Source organism: Erythrolamprus reginae, chromosome 1 (assembly GCF_031021105.1).
Source record: "Erythrolamprus reginae isolate rEryReg1 chromosome 1, rEryReg1.hap1, whole genome shotgun sequence".
Lineage (NCBI taxonomy): Eukaryota > Metazoa > Chordata > Lepidosauria > Squamata > Dipsadidae > Erythrolamprus > Erythrolamprus reginae.
This window is the reverse complement of record NC_091950.1, coordinates 333,127,311-333,145,786: the sequence shown is the minus strand read 5'-3', so window position 1 is coordinate 333,145,786 and position 18,476 is coordinate 333,127,311.

Sequence of the window (18,476 nt, the reverse complement as noted above, 5' to 3'; positions counted from 1 at the left end):
CATATTTTATGTCAGAAGCTAATTGGTTAAGAGGAGATATTTTAGCTTCATCTCCCCTGGGAGGATTTAGGAGCAGGTCAGTTGCCATTTTTTCTTTCCCTGGCTCTAAATCCAGTTCCTACATTATATCCACCAATTTGGTTCAGGCCAGTAGCACAATTCTGATGTTAGTGCAGCTTTTGGCTTGTGTACAGTGCAAAGTGGCAGTTCAAGATTTCAAAAAGACGTTTCTCTCCAATTGATCATAAATTACCAAATGCTGAAACTTGTGCTAAGCAGTTTTCTCCCACCCTGGGGGCGAAGAAATGCTTCATACTTGTTTTAAAAAAGAAACCACTATTGCACCAATACAGGATCCTGTAATGAATTTATACATCTTTAAAAGCTACTAAAAAGTTCTTGCCTTTTCTTGAAAGAAAAGATTTAATAAAAGACCAGATTACCAATGGGACTGTCTCTTGCCTCATATATCCCAGCAGCTGGTCAGGGCCCACAGAGCTGGCCTTCTCCAGGTCCCATCAGCCAAGCAATGCCGGCTGGCAACCCCTAGGGGAAGAGCCTTGTCTGTGGCATCTCCAGCCCTTTGGAATCAACTCCTACCGGCGATTCGCAGTGCTCCCACTCTCCTGGCCTTTCACAAGATGCTGAAGATAAATCTTTGAGGCGGAGCTCCGGAACAGAGGCACCGACGGCGAAGGGGCTGCAAGAGCGCTTTCTCTGAGCGCTTCAGGAACGCCTGCCCTGCCACTACTGCACTTTGTTCCAGCCCACATTATGACAGGGACTTGGATGAAGGTGATTGAATGGTTTTAAACGATATGGGTTTTTTAGGTCTGTTAAATTGGATTTTAGTACATTTAATGGATTTTATGATTTTAGTTTTAAATTGGTTTAGATTAACTTTGATTTTTAGTGTGTCATGTTTATGTTGTTACATGCTGTTTTTATTATTGTTGTTAGCTGCCCCGAGTCTGCGGAGAGGGGCAGCATACAAATCCAATAAATAAATAAATAAACAAACAAACAAACAAACAAACAAACAAACAAACAAACAATGAATGAATGAATGAATGAATGAATTTTTATGTTGTAAGCTGCCCCGAGTCTCCAGAGAAGGGTGGTCTAGAAATTGAAATAATAAATAAATATATGAATTGGTAATGCAGACTTTAAGAGGCCTCTAGTCAGACCCCTTCAGATATATCGAACCTCTTCTATCATAAGGACAATCTTTTTCAGATAGAATCTCACTGGCCTAGACCAGAGGTCTTCAAACTTGGCAACTTGAAGACTTGTGGACTTCAACTCCCAGAATTCTCCAACCAACGATGGAGTTGAAGTCCACAATTCTTAAAGTTTGCCAAGTTTGAAGACCTCTGGCTTACAAAATATAGCCAAGAGAGGAAGCTGTGGTCCCATCCCAGAGATATACCGTATATACCATTCTCAGAGATAGTACCTCTTAATCTGGAACATCTGACTATGTCATGTTAGACAGCTTTTTCATCTTTCTTTTTTGGAATGTGGTGGTAAAAATTATGCTTTCCTATTGCATAGTGTGGAGAGTGAGGTTAATTGTGAACTCCAATAGAAATTGCTTTAAGGAGTTAATGCTGGTTTGATTTTAAGGGTGATTTAATATATAGAGTTCATTAACTGGGTTTAGAAATGTATTCATCAGTAAAGAAACAAGAAGTTAAGAAATGCACTGCAGACTAGCCAATGAAGGTCTTGGTAAAGACATTCAAATATTATGATATATATTTATTTATTATTTATTTATTTATTGGATTTGTATGCCGCCCCTCTCCGCAGACTCGGGGCGGCTAACAACAGTGATAAAAAACAGCATGTAACAATCCAATACTAAACAACTAAAATATATACAGTAATACCTCATGATACGAACTTAATTGGTGCAAGGAGGAGGTTCGTAATAGAATAGAATAGAATAGAATAGAATTTTTATTGGCCAAGTGTGATTGGACACACAAGGAATTTGTCTTGGTGCATATGCTCTCAACGTACATAAAATAAAATATACATTTGTCAAGAATCATGTGATACAACACTTAATGATTGTCATAGGGGTCAAATAAGCAATGAAGAAGCAATATTAATAAAAATCTTCGGATATAAGCAACAAGTTACAGTCATACAGTCAACATGGGAGGAAAAGGGTGATAGGAATGATGAGAAAAACTAGTAGAATAGAAGTGCAGATTTAGTAGAAAGTCTGACAGTTTTGAGGGAATTATTTGTTTAGTAGAGTGATGGCGTTCGGGAAAAAACTGTTCTTGTGTCTAGTTGTCTTGGTGTGCAGTACTCTGTAGCGACGTTTTGAGGGTAGGAGTTGAAACAATTTGTGTCCAGGATGCGAGGGGTCAGTAAATATTTTACCCGCCCTCTTTTTGACTCGTGCAGTATACAGGTCCTCAATGGAAGGCAGATTGGCAGCAATTGTTTTTTCTGCAATTCTGATTATCCTCTGAAGTCTGTGTCGGTCCTGTTGGGTTGCAGCACCAAACCAGACAGTTATAGAGGTGCAGATGACAGACTCAATGATTCCTCTGTAGAACTGAATCAGCAGCTCCTTGGGCAGTTTGAGCTTCCTGAGCTGGCGCAGAAAGAACATTCTTTGTTGTAAGACGAAACATTGTTTCCCATAGGAAACAATGTAAAGTCATTTAATCCGTGCAACCAAACCCCCCCCGGCAAAAAACCGGCGTTCGGTGACTGCTGGGAAGCCACGCGGCTGTTTTAAAAGGTGACAGCCGGGCTGGGGGGCTTCCCAGCAACCTCCCGAACCGAACCCGGGGTTCAGAAAAATTTTGCCTCTTCTTACAAACTTTTTTCGAGTTATGAACCGGCGTTCGGGAGGCTTCTGGGAAGCCCCACCGCCCGGCTGTCACCTTTTAAAACAGCCATGCGGCTTCCCAGCAGTCTCCGAACGCCGGTTCGTAACTCGAAAAAAGTTCGTAAGAAGAGGCAAAATTTTTCTGAACCCCGGGTTCGTATCACGAGTTGTACGTAAGACGAGGGGTTTGTATCTTGAGGTACCACTGTACTTACAAAGGTCAGAATCATACAATTTATAGTATTGCCTATGGCATTTGATGGAATCCAGCTTTTTTAAAAGCTGGATTTTGGCGTAGCAGGATAGGAAGGGTATTGATTTCTTTGAACATTGATGTTGGAGAGAACTCCTGAGAATATTGTGGACAGCCAAGAAAAACATAGGGTTCATTGAACAAATCATTCCAGAGTTGAAGTTCACAAGTCATAAAAGGGCCATAGTTCCCATGTTTTAGGCCACTGTTATTTCTTAGAATGCTTTGAGATTGTAAAATGATAATACAATCAAGCATCACCTTGTTAGGGGAAATAAGAGAAAACATAAAACATGCAGGTGATACATTGTGGAGATTCTCCTGTTTACTCAAAGAGATGACCTTGGCATATGATGAGTTACCCCAATGGATAATGATTAGGTTTCTTTGCAGCAGAGGCGGAGTAACGACACGGACACAAGAGCTGGATTTAAACTGGGTCATTTTTATTAATTAAATTTGCATAATTTATTTAAATAAATCTGCATAAATTAACTATAACCCTAAACAAGGATCCGCAGGGTCAAACAATTGCTTCCGGGGCGGAAAATGACGTAAGAAAAACTTCCGGGGCAACATATGGGTGTAGCTCCATGCTGATCCAGGTGAGAGGCCACGCCCTCACCTGACTCACTGCCATGCACTTGCATGTGGGAGATCCCGCCGTCTATCCCATACAAGGGGAAAGCAATGGGCGGGACCCAAAGACAGGTTCCCCCCAATTGCTCAGGTCCTTTCCACCACAAGCCTTTGGAGAGAACCTGTCAATCATCCCCAAAGATGCCCAACGGAGAACATGCAGTTGCTAAACCACCACCCAGTTTTCCTCCCCTAACCTGCCTACCCAAATGACCAAAGGTATGCCAATTAGCCTGAACATGAGCGAAGCACCCCCTAGCCGCATATCCGTCACTGCAGTGTGGAATAGGCGAAAAAACGGCTGCAGAAAATACCGTGACTGCCAAAAATTCCTATTCGGCCCCCCGAGGGACGACCCCCACTGGCACACTGAAAGATAGGGAGGGCGGGTGGGTGTTCGCCTCTTGTCATCCAGGGCGAAAAGGAGGCCCTGGAGCCTGTCCAGCCCTTTTATAGGGCTGCAGGCTCCGCCCTGGATGACATCACTGGGAAGGCCAAAGCCTTCCCAGGAGGTGGCCGAGATCTCGTGAAATATCACGAGATCTTGGCCGAAAACAAGATGGCGGCCGCGCCGGAGGCCGTGTCTCCCTGGCCCTGCAGCAAAACGGGCTGGGGATCAGTCACCGGCTGGGTATTCAGTCTAATAATTCTGAAATTTGTTGCTGAGGACCAAATTTCTGCTCAAATCATGGCTGAAGTTTTTATAGTGTTGTCACAGCAAGACTGTACCATATCTGTAAAAATGGGTATTAATGATCATTTCCTGTGTGAAGGTATGATTAAATGCATGAAACTACAGTCTACTCATATTATCTGGATCCTTTGAAAATTAATGAAATTTTTCATTTCAATATTTTTCTTCTAGGTCAAATTTGGCTGTTGATCTTGGCTCAGCACTGCATACGTCTGTTTTCTGAAATAGGGGGCTGACACAAGTGGTGAGATGGGGGTTGGCGCAGGAAGGCTGATCTAGTCAAGCAGCACACATGGCCTGTCAGAAATTACTTCAAATTGGAATGAGGGAGTGAAACCTCCTTCAAGACTCTGACTGCCCAGAGCAGGGGTAGGCAAAGTTGGCTCTTCTATGACATGTGGACTTCAACTCCCAGAATTCCTGAGCGAGTATGATTGCCTCAGGAATTCTGGGAGTTGAAGTCCACAAGTTATAGAAGAGCCAACTTTGCCTACCCTGGCCTAGACTGAGTTGATCTTCTGACATTTTTGATTAATCACATTTGGCAACACGTGGAAATTAGCTGAGGAACCTTAATTTTCACAGACGTTTTCAGGTGGGTTTTCTCTCACTCTCCCTTCAGACAGACATGTTTGTGGTCTTGCTGGTGTTTTCTGACCTTCCAATCTTTCCAGCTCAAATGCCCTGTGTGCAGTCCCCTGGCTGAAAGACTGAACCTTTGCTCCCATCTTGGCCACCCCATTGATATGAATTTGCTTTTCCTGTGACATCATCTCTAATAGCTGGTAACTTTTCCCTAAATTCATAACTAGCAGACCAGGGGTGGGTTTTACTTACCTTCCCCACTGGTTCGCATCATGATGGAAATGAGCAGAAGCAAAATCCAAGATGGCGGCACCCATGGACAGAACTGGCTCCATGATGTCATCACCTTTTTACTAACTGTTGTAAAGAACTGGTTAGAAGAGTAGGAACCCACCTCTTTAGGAGAGGCCAAGAAACAAAGAAATTTTCTTTCTTTTGTTGGGGGAAAGACTGAGGGAGGAAGGGAAGAAGAAGGAGGGAAGGAGCGGGAGGAAGGGAGGGAGAGGGAGGAAGGGAAAGATGCAGGGAGGGAGGGGGAGAGAGAGGGGGGTTAGATTTTTTCATGGTGAACAATGAGAAATGGCAGAATCTGAACCTAGCAGTTAAAGTACACCCCCTCTTTTTTCCTTGATGCAGCTGAGCCGGTTTCTAACGATGGGAAAGAGCTGGACTTCATGTGCTGCCCTGCCCCTGTGATTAGTTAGGAACACAAAACAATTTCCTTGGAATCTGTGCCCATTTCCTCTTGGAAGAAACTGTAAGCAGGGGTTTCCTTACTGCCACACCACTCCCACCCATATCCTCCTGAGCCCACCCTTCCAATCTTAAGCGGCACATTCAGGAACAGGCCAGGCTGCAAGCTTGCTTTTGCTAGCTGGGAAGTCTCCTGGTATGTTTGTCTTTGCCATAAATGGAAAAGAAAATTCACTGCCGATGGAAAAGGAAGACAGGCAGGATGGAAAAGACAACTAAGCATATTTAGATTGCTTTTGGTTTCCTTTTAGGTTGCTGTGTTTGAGGAGAATTAAGCTGAGTTGTTGGACAAGGATGAGACTGAGAGAAATATTGCCTTTCTCAAAACCAGGGTTTGATTCAGAAGGCTCTCATAGTCACAAAATATGTTGATGCAATGGATGGATGGAAGCTACGCCAATGTATGTGGATAAGCAGAAATTGCTTGAGTGAATGTATAGTTTCAGATTTTGGGAGGGGGTTTTTTTTGACTATTTTTGTCACCATGTGTTATCAGAACATCCTCTGGGCCTTCCTGATAGACAGTGGGAATCTAAGTGAACAAGCCTCTAGTATCAGTGAGAACAAGTAATCATCTCTTGGCCTAGCTCAGGGGTAGGCAAAATCGGCTCTTCTATGACATGTGGACTTCAACTCCCAGAATTCCAGAGGTAGCATGATTGGCTCAGGAATTCTGGGAGTTGAAGTCCACAAGTCATTGAAGAGCCAACTTTACCTACCCCTGGCCTAGCTTAAAAAGATTCAGCTAAAAAGATAACTGGGGCTCTGTGGGTATAAGTACCATATTTTTTGGAATATAAGATGCACCTTTTTCTCCCTAAAAGAGATCCTAACGAGGTGCTAACGATCTTCTTGGCTTGCAGGATTTTTTCATTCCTACTCCCTTTGGAAAATGTTTTTTTTCAGCCCCAATTAGGGAATAAAATAATGTGCTGAAGACTGACCAGACTAAGGACTAGCCAGATGAATACCTAGGAGGTAGATCTCTCCCCCGCCCCTATTTTCCTCCTCCAAAATTAAGGTGCGTCTTATACTCTGAAAAATACGGTACTTCATTAAATAATCAGGACTGATTTAGGCCAGTCCTACCTTATATAAATCCCACAAATTCATTATGGTGGCTTCTCACCACACAAACTGAGTGATGATTGTCTTTCCTGAGAGCAGATAATATTGGATGGGAAGGAAATCTGAGGGACACACCAATTTCTGCCCTGAAAGTTTCTTGACTTACATCTGTAAGAAGGATATTACTCTTTCTGACCTTACTGCTGAGGCAAAATAAATCTCAGTTAAGCAGCCTGGCAATATTTATGTTGACCTACTTTTCTATTAAGTCCAGAATGGGAGAAGTACATACTGAGTTAATATCATTCTCCCCCCACCTTATGACTCTAAAGAGTGATCATAATCTTGAAATGAAAAGATTTGGGACAGTTGTGAATCTTCCCAGGAGTATCTATCCTGTCAAATTCACTGCAAGAGGGAGTCCTGGTTCCTTTTACATATGAGGAAGACTGACATGAAATTGTGAAACCATTCACTGGCAAGGTTTTAATTTCTCAGAGAGATACATTCCTTAAATTGTTCAGGCCAATTAAATTTGATATTCTGAGATCATGTCTTGAATTCTCAAAGTAAATGGTTGCCTAGGGGATTGCCAATTTTCAAACAACTAAGCAAACATGAGTTTTCTCCCTACCATCTCTAACCTCTTGGAGTTCTGTTGAATTAGAGTGATACATAAAACCCAGCAAGAAAGCAAGCAAACAAATGAATAAATAATTATCCAACATGTTTATTATTTAGCTCATGTTTCTAGGCTACGATAATGACATTGGTAGAGGCAAATGCAAATGATCTGGAAGCTCTAGTAATGAAAGTCAAGGGCATAGTGAAAAAATTGGATTAAGATAAAGAAGACCAAGCTATTCACAAGAGGTATAGCGACTAGCATTAGAACTGGAAATGAAGAATTGAAGTGGTTGATGGCTTCTGTCTTTTGGAGTCAATTATCAACAGTAAACAAACCAGCAATCAATAAATATTCCATAGACTAGCATTTGGTAAAAGATAGCCTTGGAAAAGATATTAAAATATGAGGATGAATCTGTAGCTGCAAAGATCAGAATCCCGCAGGCAACGATTTGCCCTATGACACTTTATAAGAGTAAAAATTGACACCTTTAACTTTGATGGAAGATAAGATTCCTGAGAAGACATGGATAGAGAAGCAAACAAGTGGATCATAGAACATATCAATCGGGAATATCATGAGCTTATTTCTCCATGCATGATGAAAAAAAAAAGAACCTGGGACAAGTGGGGTCCTTCCTCATTCAGAATAAATCTGTTATGTTTGCAAGTTGTTAGAATAAATGTGATCGTTGATTGGAGCAGGGCGACCAATAAGAAGCCCGCTAGCGCAACCAATGGGAAGCCAAGGCTCCGGCGCGAAGTCTTGAAACATTTTCACAAATCCCAGCGCTAGTAACAAAGTATACAAGGTGTGGTTTTGGCCACTTGTTTTTAAGTCGCTACCTGCCTGCGAGCTGGTCACTTTAGATGTTCCTGATTATTAAATAAAGAGCCGTTATCCTCTTCATCGGCCTCCAGCCTCTGATTTAACAAAATCATCCCCTACAACTAGCCAAGATACTGTAAGAAAAAGAATAATGGTTAAGTCAATGAATAATGTGCAAACATACTTTGATTTATGAATATGATAGCAGAGCCAATAAGCACCCCCCAGCAAGTCATAATGACTCTAATGACCTGATGTCTAAGTGGCTCCACTACCTATAGTGATTTTTCTGTCAAGATAGGCTAATTGATTTGAAGAAGTACTGAATGATGGGATGCAGAACTTCATCAATTTCAGCAAGAGGTTTTCTGCCTGGTTGCAGGGTGGGCGTGGCCATGGTGGGCATGGCCTACTTAGCTTCCTGCACCACAGTGGTAGGCCCATTTTTCATCCTCCCCGAACCTCCGTGTGTGCCCTGCACTTACCCTTCATCCAAAATAGGCCATGTGGGAACTCCTGGAGGGGTGGGATGGGCAGAGTGGGACGAGCCAGGAGTGGGATTTGGGAATTCTCCTAACTTCACAGATTAGGCAGTTGTAGATTAATGGTTGCTGATTAGTTAATGGTTGTAGATTAGGCGTGATATCCAGGATATCACGCCTAATCTACAACCATTAACTAATCAGCATACCTCAGCTACATCAACGACCCCAATTGTTACCCCACTGACTCACCAGGAAGTTTCTACACAGCAGGCAATTGCTGAGCCATCAAACCACACCCAGCCACCAGTATTTATAGAAGGAATGCAGCTCAGGTCTCGCAGTGTTCGCCTGAGAACAAGGACAGAAACACCAGCCTGAAGATGACGAGTGAGACCTCGTCGAAACGTCGCCAGAAATTTCCAAATCCTACACGGGAAGAAACCCGAATATACCAGGACCGTCATACCTGTACCAGTGAAAATCTACGAAAACATATATATATGTTATATATATATAATGTTTTTAGCTGAAATATACACACATAGTAAAATACATGATGAAGGTTATAGAGGAGATACTCGTAGTAAAATATATCTATGAAAGAATAGAAGAGAAGTTATAGGAATAGAACATATCAATGAAAGAATAGAAGAAGAGATATAGGAATAGAAGAAAGGTATAGGAGATATAGGAGAGCAATAGGACAGGGGACAGAAGGCACTCTAGTGCACTTGTACTGACCTCTTAGGAATCTGGATAGGTCAACCGTAGATAATCTAAGGGTAAAGTGTTGGGGGTTTGGGGATGACACTATGGAGTCCGGTAATGAGTTCCATGCTTCGACAACTCAGTTACTGAAGTTATATTTTTTACAGTCAAGTTTGGAGCGGTTAATATTAAGTTTAAATCTGTTGTGTGCTCTTGTGTTGTTGCAGTTGAAGCTGAAGTAGTCGCCGACAGGCAGGGCATTGCAGCATATGATCTTATGAGCAACACTTAGATCTTGTTTAAGGCGTCTTAATTCTAGGCTTTCTAGGCCCAGGATTGAAAGTCTAGTCTCGTAGGGTATTCTGTTTCAAGTGGAGGAGTGAAGGGCTCTTCTGGTGAAGTATCTTTGGACATTTCCAAGGGTGTTAATGTCTGAGATGCAATATGGGTTCCAAACAGATGAGCTGTATTCGAGGATGGGTCTGGCGAACCCCTGTGAACCCCCAGCAGCCCACCCATGTGCAGAACCCAGCTGGGAAATGCAAAGAGGCACCATCCCAAAACTTAGCATTTTGATTATCCAATTGCCTCAAACCACTGTGCTTTGTCCTCTAGGCCAGTGTTTTTCAACCAATGTGCCGCGGCACACTAGTGTGCCGTGAGACAATGTCAGGTGTGCCGTGAAGCTCAGAGAGAGAAAGAAAGCAAGAGAGAGAAAGAGTGAGAGAGAGAAAGAGAACAAGAAAGAGAGAAAGCAAGAGAGAGAGAAAGAGAACAAGAGAAAGAAAGCAAGAGAGACAGAAAGAGAGAGAAAGAAAGCAATAGAGAGAAAGAGGGAGGGAATGAGAGAGAGAGAAAGACATAGAGGGAGGGAGGGAGGGAGAAAGAAAGAGAGCAAAAGAGAGAGGAAGGAAGGAAGAGAAAGAAAGAGGGATGGAGAGAGAAAGAAGGAAAGGAGAGAAAGAGGGAGAGAGAAATAGAGCGAATGGGAGGAAGAGAGAGAGATAATTTTTTGTCCAAACTTTTTTTAGCCCCCACCCTCCCTCCGCTCAATGTGCCCCAGGGTTTCATAAATGTAAAAAATGTGCCGTGGCTCAAAAAATGTTGAAAATCACTGCTCTAGGCAGCTGGTGGACATATAGAGAGGTCAGCTCCAGGGATGGATTCCTGATCCTGCTACTACCGGTGTGCTGCATGTGCACTTTCCCTTCTCCTGCATGCATAAACACATGTCCCAGTGTTTTTTGCTTCTGCGCATCTGCAGGAAGCAAAATCTTGCAAAGGGATGCACACGCAAGATTTTGGCGACCTTTTTGCTTCTGCACATGCAGAAATCTCTCTCTCACACACGTCCCCCCAGGAGATTTTTGCTTCCTGCGCATGCACAGAAGAAAAAAATATATGCTTGGATATAAAGCTGCATGCGCAGCAGGTAAAACCAAGGTGGCGCAGCAGGTAGAGTGTAGTATTGCAGGCCACTGAAGCTGACTGTAGATCTGTAGGTCAACGGTTCAAATCTCATCACCGGCGCAAGGTTGACTCAGCCTTCTGTCCTTCCGAGGTGGGTAAAACGAGGACCCGGATTGTGGAAGCAATATGCTGGCTCGGTTAAAAAGTGCTATTGCTAACATGTTTGTAAGCCGCCCTGAGTCCAAGGCAAAGGGCCGTATTAAAAATCAAATCAAATCAAATCAAATCAAATCAAATCAAATCAAATCAAATCAAATCAAATCAAATCAAATCAAATCAAATCAAATCAAATCAAATCAAATCAAATCAAATCAAATCAAATCAAATCAAAAAATAAACTTTTGCTAATGATATGGCGTCCTTACCCGTACTGGTAGCAACCTGCTACTGGTCAGCTCCCATAATCCTAAACAGCCTGGCCAAGAGGCTGGCATCAACTATGCCAGTGATGGTGAACCTATGGCACGGGTGCCACAGATGACATGCAGAGCCATATCTTCTGGCACACGAGCTGTTGCCCTAGCTCAGCTCCAACATCCATTTGTGTACCAACCAGATGATATTTGGCTCACACAGAGGCTCTGGGAGGGCATTTTTGGCTTCCATAGAGCCTCTGGGGTGATGGGGGAGGGCGTTTTTACCCTCTCCTGGCTCCAGGAAAGCCACTGGAGCCTGAGGAGGGCGAAACACAATCCTACTGGGCCCATCAGAAGTTGGGAAACATGTCCGTTTCCAGCCTCCATAGGGCCTCCAGGAGGGTGGTAGAAGCTGTTTTCACCCTCACCACACATTGAGTTATGGGAAAAACACCCATGTTTTTTCGGCACCTGAGGGAAAAAGGTTTCGCCATCACTGATCTATGCAATCTGAATATATCATATTTTGAGAGAGGAGAAGCATCAGCACATCCTATCCTCGCCCTGTGTCTCCTTTTCTGCTCTATATAAGAACAGAATAAAGGAGATGACATTTTAGAAAAACCAGTGGTGATGATTAGAGTTTTCAGCCTCAAGTAGTCATTTAGTCATAAAAGACCTGAAAGGTGCTTGATAAAAATAGTCTTTTCCTCTCACTTGATAATAGGTTTCCTTCAAGTGCCGTAATTGTCCATCTTCATAATGCATGCAGAATAGACAATGACCTGTGATTAAGTCTCCACTCAAGGCTTCTCTTTTGAAGATAAGGGCGAGGTTCTGAGGTTACTTAGCATCTCTAAAAGAGAAATGAATCAGTGTTGGACTAAGAGATTTGGCAGACCAGGACACACGGTGACTTCATGCATCGAAGGCTTTTTTTGGTTGTTGTTGTTCTGTTTTGAAAATGCAAATGTCACATGCTTAGGGACCTATTCTTTTCAGGCAGCATATGTATTTATCTTGCTTCTTTCTGACTTGCAAATAACGAATCCCAGAAAAATGACTGTGCTAAATTATAGCTTGAAATCTGAGGCTAAATATTATGAGGCACCTTCATGACTGTCAAAATATCAAAGCTGAGATCCTCTTATAAAGGAGTTAACGGGGTTTTATTAATATAGAGAGTAATAGCGCACCCATAGCTATATAATGAGATGGTGCAGTTAGAATAGACATCTGTTTTTGAATGATGGGAGATTTTAGGACTTCCGCTTAAGAATAATTCAAAGAGTTTCCTGCAAATGGTTGTACTAGGTAAATGATTTGGGGGCAAATACAGGAGTGGGCTACTGCCCGGATGGGGGAGAACGCAGTGTAGCAAAAATGGAGTTCCACCCCAGAGCATTCAATTTGTACTGAAAGATGTTGAAAGAAAATGCAGGGCGTCCTGCATAAGCCACAGCCACAGTGTGGTAGTAAAAATTTTGGTAGCCCTTCACTGGGCATATATTATGGGAGAAACCCATTTGCAAATAAATGTGTGTCTATATACGTGTGCATGTATGCATATGAATGCTTTTCTTTCTGATGGGCCTTTTCATTGAAAATTCAACCCAAGAACCTGTATTTCTGTGTGCAGTTTAATACTGCATACAAACACAGTGTCCTTGTGGATTGTATTTTCATGGACATGCAGAGGTCTTCTCTCCATTAATGGAACTTTTACTCCCCCTTAGGGGAAGCAAAGTGATTATCTGACTTAATTGCTTTTTTCTTTTATGTACACTGAGAGATATGCACCAAGACAAATTCCTTGTGTGTCCAATCACACTTGGCCAATAAAAAATTCTGTTCTATTCTATTCTAATCTATTCTATTCTATTCTATTCCACTCCACCTCACCCTACTCTACTCCACTCCACTCCACTCCACTCCACCCCACCCTACCCTACCCTACCTTACCCTACTCTACTCTACTCTATTCTATTGTTTGAAATTAACAACATGACATGAAAAATTGTGAGCTACCAAAAGTTCAGTAATGGACATAGGGTAATGTCTCACATGCCCTCAGATATGGCTCTGCATGCCACCTGCGGTACGCATGCCATAGGTTCACCATCACAACCCTAGATCAAACCCACTAAGCCAGTGATGGCGAACCTATGGCACGGATGTCATATATGCTGGTATGCGAGCCGTTACCCTAGCTCAGCTCCAATGTGCATGTATATGATGGCCAGTTGATTTTTGGCTTACACAGAGGCTCTGGGAGGGCATTTTTGGCTTCCAGAGAGCTTCTGGTAGGATGGGGGAGGGTGTTTTTACCCTCCCCCACTTCTGGGGAAGCCTTTGGAGCTGGGGAGGGTGAAACACGAGCCTACTAGGCCCACCAGAAGTTGGGAAACAGACCATCTCCAGCCTCCAGAGGGCCTCTGTGTGGCAGAGGAAGCTGGTTTTGCCCTCCCCAGGCATTGAATTATGGGTATGGGCACTCACGCATGCACGTGAGTGCACAAGCTCTTTTGGCACCCAAGGAAAAAAAGGTTTGCCATCACTGCACTAAGCTTTTAAAACACATGCAGTTGCAAAACTCAAAACTGTCCAACTAAAAACAGGACAGCATGAACAACATGATCTCTGCAAAAAAAAAAACCCCCCAAGAAAAAAAAGTAAAGAAAGGAAAAGAAAAGAAAGAAAAAATCATTAAAATGCCATTACAAAGTTATGCATGGTATGTTTGTGTGTATGTTTGGTTTTACTATAAGGGTTTTTAGTTGTTTTATTAATTGGATTGTTACTTGCTGTTTTTTAATCATTGTTGTTAGCCGCCCCGAGTCTGTGGAGAGGGGCGGCATACAAATCCAATAAATAATAATAATAATTATATCCCACATGCATACTCCCTATCTACTGTTTCCTTTCTTCCCAAATTCCTTTCTCTCCTTGTATTGATAATACTGAGAAAAGAGATGCACGCTACAAAGTACCAATGAGTATACACTATAGATCCTTTCAGGGTCTTCCGTGGATCAACAGAATGTATCTATAGAAAACAGAAAAAGCAATCTCTAAATATTATCTTCAAAACAATACATGCCATATTTAACAACCATAGGCCTATTTTATGTTTGCTTTATTATATCACATTGCAAATCCAGTCTTTCAAGTACACATATGCCACTTGCAGTAGTTAATAACCATTAAAACAATAAAATCCAACAGCAATGCTAACTGAAAAAAATAGCAGCTGCAGCTGTTAAAGTGTAAGCATTTATGGTGCAACCTCCCCGGACAAAAAGTATGGCAATGTTATTTGTTAATGTAATTGTTGGCCTTATTAATCATACCTTCAATTCAGGCATATTAAGGAATCCTAGAACCCCTCATGCAAAACATATACGTAGATCAGGAATCTAAAGTATAAAAGGAGATTGGTTTCAGGTTGACTGAGATAGGGTGGTATCCTGTCCCCTTATTTAGAAAAGATGCTCAGATGCTATAATGCCGTGATGGCCGATCTATTGCATGCATGCCGAAGTGGCACACAGATCCATATCAGTGGGCACATGAGCTCAGGTCTGGTGCTCATGTGCGTGCCAGCCAGCTGATCTTTGGACCATCTGGACCCACTGGGAGTCAGGAAAGAGGCTGTTTCCAGCCTCCAGAGGGAGTGGGGAAGGCTCTGAAGCCTGGGGAGGGTGAAAATAGGCTTCCTCCACAGAGGTTTTCCGGAGGCCAGAAATGGCCAGTTTTCCAACTTGAAGGCCTCCAGAGGGCTTCCGGGGGATGGGGAGAAGGCTATTTTTGCCCCCCAGACCCCTAGAAAGGCTCTGAAGCCTGGGGAGAGCAAAGCAAAAACAAAACAAAAACTTCCAGTCCAACCAGAAGTCAGCAAATGGAACCTTTCCGTCCTCTGGAGGATCTCCAGGGAAATGGGGAAGGCTAGAATTATTTATTTATTTTACTTAATTGGATTTGTATGCCACCCCTCTCCGAGCTACTAATGCTTAGGTATACTGCTCAAAAAAACAAAGGGAACACTCAATGAACACATCCTATATCTGAATCAATGAAATATTCTCATTGAATACTTTGTTTCGTACAAAGTTGAACGTGCACAACAGCATGTGATATTGATTGTCAATCAGTGTTGCTTCCTAGGTCCTTGGCCACTCTGTGGATCAGCATTTGCCATGCCTTTCTGTCTTGCATCACCCCCTTCAGATCTGCCATGGCCATCCCAGAGTCATCCTTTATAGTGTCCAGCCATCAGTTACTAGGATGGCCCCTTCTCCCTTTTCTGTTGATCACTCCCAGCATGACTGATTTTCCAAGTGGTCAGCTCACGTGACATATCCAAAGTATGATAGCCTTTGTTTGGCAATTTTTCGCTTTGAATGATATTTTTGGTGAGGCTCAGTCTAGGAATTATTTATTTGTGCTTTTTGCAGTTTATGGGATGCATAATAGTTATTGCCAGCCCCACAGTTCGATGCTTAGATGCTCAGACCACCCATCTATAAATATTTTATGTAGCAAACAAAAAAACCAGATAGGCTTATTATGCATATAAATGACAATGCTCCAGTTTAGCATACTGTTAAACCTTTGCCATGTATATCCATATTTTGTGATATTAGAGATATGCAATATTGTTAAAATATTCGAGCAGGAAACCATTGTTACACAAGACTATATGCAAATAAAATGAAACCTGATAATATCCTCAAAGCAGCAGTCCTCCACTGATGTTCAGAATCTGCCCTGTGAATCATGAGGCTGGCCCTGCACAAGCTGTAGGCTTGTAAATCAGTAGTCTTTGACAGCCTAGTGAGGCTCAGATAATAACAACACCCTCATTGGTTCTGACTATATTCCGCTGTTACATTGATCAGGAGCCCTGGAGGCAAATTACATGTCACATGCAGTGCTTAAGATCAATGAACCTTCCTCCCGAATTCCATAGAGCTCACTTCCCAAGATTGATTGATTGATTATGTACCATAAAGTCAGTGCCGACTCTTTGTGACCATATAGACAATGTATTTTTTTTTTTTGAATCTGCCCCCAAATAAAAATTTAAAAATCTTTTAGTGGATATCTGCTGCCTTCTTGTTTCTCTCACTTGTCTGTGTAGTCTAATAAACTAATTCTAACAAGCATATCGAATCTGTCCTATTGAATCAGTTTTGTTAGTAATGGCTTTCACTGGCTATCCTGATGACTATTGTAGCTGAGCCTAAGGCTTCTTTTATTGATACCCTGATTGGTTGCATGAGCTTTATGTCATTGCCTTGATGGAAAAAGTGACTCGGACAAGACAAAGGCAAGGAGAAATGTTAACCCAGGCAGAAAGGATGTATACCATTGCAACTTAACACTGAGGCTGCACTTCTAGGTCGAGTTCTCAGTTCTTCTTAATCTATGGAGACATTTTAATGCCTGATACCTTTTCTCACGCTCTGGAGCTTTAGAAAGTTCCTTTTGTTATTGTTGTTGTTGCTGTTTTTATTTCTTGAGCATAAGCAATGTTGCGTTTCCCTGGTCAAATATAAACATCAATCAATCAATCAGAAAAAAGTAGAGCTGGAAGGGATTTTGGAAATCTTCTAGTGCAACCCACTGCTCAAGCAGGAGCCCCAATGCCAACGATGGCTAACTTTTTTGTCATCGCATAATGAAAGTGTGTGAACGCACCCATAATGCAATGCATGCATACCACAATTTCCCGCATGTGCACTGCCCCTTGTGTGTGATCCCCACATGCGCGCATAACCAGTGAAGGGCTGCAAAATTGTTTACTACCACACTGTGGGCATGGCTTATTTTGTGGGTGTGGCTTGCTGGCCATGTGACCAGGTGGGGAGTGGCTTGACAATCATGTGACTGGGGGTGGCTTAAAGGTGGCCAACTTGATGTCACTCACGTCAAGGATTTGGGTTACGGTTAAGGTGCCTGGCCTCTCCTCACCTCAAAGAAATACAATTTCCCTATCTATTTACTATTACTGAGCATCCAAAATATACTATTTAATTCTATGTATATATGCCCTATGTGTACATACATATTACACACAGACACACAAAAATATACATTATCTGCTATATAAACTCTACGTATATGTACACACACACTCTACGTATACTCTACGTATATGTACACACACACTCTACATAAACTCTATGTATATGTACACACACACACACACGCATGCACAGCTCTTCTAAAATTATACACACCCAGCCTCATTTACTGCAATAAGAAAAACATACCCAGAGCCCAGGGAGGGAAAAAAAGAAAAAAAAATCAAAATTTTGCTACCGGTACTGCGTACCTGACTGTACCTGTAGCCAATGTTCCCTCTAATTTTTTTTCGGTGTGGGCAGAAAAGTATAGTGTCTGAACGACAGTCCCTTTGGGACTGGGCAGCATAGAATGAACAGATAAACAAATAAAAAATAAAAAATAAAAAATAAAAAATAAAAAATAAAAAATAAAAAATAAAAAATAAAAAATAAAAAATAAAAAATAAAAAATAAAAAATAAAAAATAAAAAATAAAAAATAAAAAATAAAAAATAAAAAATAAAAAATAAAAAATAAAAAATAAAAAATAAAAAATAAAAAATAAAAAATAAAAAATAAAAAATAAACAAATAAATAAATATAAATAAATAAGAAAAAAGTCCCTTCTTTTTTTATTAAAAGAAATTAATAATAAAACAAAACCAAAATCTATTTTATTACTATCTTCTCCTCTTTTTCAATCCCTGTTTCCTCCCCCCTTGCGTGTGTGTGTGTGTGTGTGTGTGTGTGTGAACTGTTGAACCATTTCCAATAACAGGTGAGCTATTTGAAATGGTTCAAGAGTTCACACACACAAACACACACAAACGGCTGGGTTTTTCTCTCTCTGTTATTATTTGGGTGCTTTTTACCATGTGCTTCAAATCAAGAGTCATTTCTCTCTCTTTCTCTCTCCCCCTCTTGCTCTCTCTCTCTCTCTCTCTTGCTCTCTCTCTCATTTTCTTTCTCTTTCACTCTTTCTTTCTATCTCTCTTGCTTTCTTTCTCTTATCTCTCTTGCTATCTCTCTCCCACCTTTCATCTCTCTCTCTCTTTCTCTCTTGTTTTCTCTCTCTCTCTCTATT